General features: G+C 40.5%; 1 non-coding gene across 1 annotated transcript; it reads right to left on the bottom strand.

Moving 5' to 3' along the window:
- Positions 1–437: 437 nt before the first annotated feature.
- Trnak-cuu5 (transfer RNA lysine (anticodon CUU) 5) lies at positions 438–510 on the bottom strand. The gene has a single exon. It is a non-coding gene; the product is annotated as a tRNA-Lys (tRNA).
- Between the last annotated feature and the right edge of the window lie 2,076 nt (positions 511–2,586).

Genomic DNA, 2,586 nt, shown 5'->3' with positions numbered 1-2,586 from the left:
ATAAGGCCCTGACACTATTTTTGTCTGGTAAGGCAGAGACAAATCAAAGCAGAAGCAGCACGTGTTTGAGGAGTTACCCTGAAGACTGCCATGATACTTTACATCATGATCCTAGCAACTGTGAAGTAGTTTCTATGGCAGCCTGGGCTATATGAGAAACATTATTTTAAAACAAAAGTTAGCAGATCACTGTTTTGTAAGTACTTACAGCTTGGTTTTTGCACTCTTTTTGGGCTTTCTCAGTTTGAAACATAGTAATAACTCAGGGTTATCTTAGGAAAGTAGGTTCCAATAGCACAGAGGGCAGATATCTGCCCAGCTCTTGTGCTGATTAGGGCTTATTATAAATATAAGGTTGTATCTGTCTTTTATCTGGGAACTAAACGGTCAAAAGTAGAAACCCCAGATTGAGATTAATAATTTCTACAATAAATTGGTGCCCAATGTGAGGCTTGAACCCACAACCCTGAGATTAAGAGTCTCATGCTCTACCGACTGAACTAGCCGGGCCTGACACAAGGGGGTCTTTTAAACACTATTCTTGGGTCAAACTGCTTAGTGGTGTGGAACCACCAGTGGGATTACTGGCTCACCTTTCCAAGTTCATCTAAATATCTAGAGCAGTGGTTCTCAACCATCCTAATGATGTGACCCTTTAATATTGTGCCTCATATTATGGTGACTCCCCAATGATAAAATTATTACTTTTTTCTACTGGTATGAATTGTAGTATAAATACCTGTCTTGTCCTATGGCCTCATGCCATAGGAAATCCTAGAAGGTTCAAACCCTAGAAGGGGTCACAATGAACAGGTTGAGAACTGCCTATCTTGACTCTTGTTTGTGGTCTCCAGTCCTTGGATTCTGACTTCCTGGATAATACCTGTGTATATTGAACGTGAGGAAATTGTCTCCATGTTGCCTCAGTTTATCTGCTATGTTCTAGACCTTGCAGAGTGCTACGTTTCCTCTTGATAAGCAGTGAGGGCCAGTCTCCTTATCTAGTGACCATAAACCTTCATGTGATGTCACAAGGACAAAAGTTTAACTACCTAAAATCCTGATTAATATCCCCTACAAGTGCCGTGTGTTTTCTGCAGCAGGGCTCTCTTCAGTTAACAGCAGCATGCACTCTCGTAAAGTGGACTATTAAGCTGATGAACCAGAGCCTAGGAATTTCAGCTTATCACCTGGGAAGGGAAGACAACTGCACGGTCTAGCCTCTGCTTTGGCTTTGTGGCCTGCGTTCATTATCTCTGAGTCTGATCTACGCTGTTTAAATATAAAACCAGCTATTGATGTAGGAGTTCTCTACACACTGTGAGGTACTACCAAGAATAATAATAATAAAACAAACCTACTATTGTTATGTCAAAAAAACATTTAAGAAACCATTTCTTTTCTGCTAAACTTACTAACTATATGAGAGTCAGGTAGCCAAGAACTTTATGGTCTAATTCATTCAGCAACAACACAGTCCTCCTTGAAGGTCCATAATACTAGGCAGGCCCTTTCATTTCTTTATTTCACTTTTCAGAAATTAGAGGCATCATAGCTATGACCCTGTTAGTTCTGCATCTTCTTCCAATAACCTTATAATCTGATGTGTCTTGCACACTGGGAAGTACCCATTAGAGCTGTGGTTAACTAGGTCAGTAAACTAAGTTGTGGACACTGTGACTTACTTCACAAAGCCACATTATCTCTTTTTGTCTCAGTTCATAACTGCTCAAACATCTATGGCCCATGGGGCAAGGTCACGTTCCTTCTTCATGAAATCCTCACAGGAATGCATGAGCAGATCATAGTAGACCCCTCATCCTGACCACCGATAGCTGCAGCACAAGCCTTAGAGAACGTGAGGTGGTTAGGTAAATTTGCAGGCAACTGCATTCCTGGATTTCAGCTCCCCCCCCCTTTTCCTGTCTCATTTCCCTTACCAGGTTTATTTCTCTTTTAGATTTTTAGCAACAATAACAACAACAATTTAATACTTTCTTCTGAGTATTTTTACAGAGAAAAGATAGAACATGTTGTTCGGAGAAACTCACAGTTTGACTTGATAGACGGCAATGTATTAATTTTCTTTTCTCTTAGCATACACCAGAAGTTTGTTTTCAACAAGAACTCTTGTGAGATATAGTCCCAGGACCCGACAGTTCACTTACTTAAAGTCTATGGTTTGGAATTAACGCACTGTATGAGAGATAGAAGACCTGCTGACATCCAAGATTGAGTACATGGTAGAGGAGAGATCTGAGTAGAGAGTATGCCTGAGGCAAACAAGGTGTGTGTGAAAATGCCACAACAGAGCCTGCTATTCTGATAAAAATGAGATATGATTCAGTCGTTTACTCTGATAAAAACAATTAAGATAAGAGTCAGCGGTTAGTGTCTTCACAAAGTCATGCATCTAACCCCTTAACCAATACTACCAGAATGTTTGGTTACCGTACTCCTCTTACTCCATCCCATCTTCCTGGTTTCTATAAACATCCTCATCTTAAAAACCTACTCAAAGGTTCTCTCTGCCACAGAATTTCTCTTGGCACAGAGTTTTCTATTCTGGTCTTCCCATGCAAGTAG

The sequence above is a fragment of the Rattus norvegicus genome, chromosome 2 (genome assembly GCF_036323735.1).
Source record: "Rattus norvegicus strain BN/NHsdMcwi chromosome 2, GRCr8, whole genome shotgun sequence".
Lineage (NCBI taxonomy): Eukaryota > Metazoa > Chordata > Mammalia > Rodentia > Muridae > Rattus > Rattus norvegicus.
Note: the sequence above shows the minus strand (reverse complement) of the source record. Positions and strands in the feature narration are given on the sequence as shown.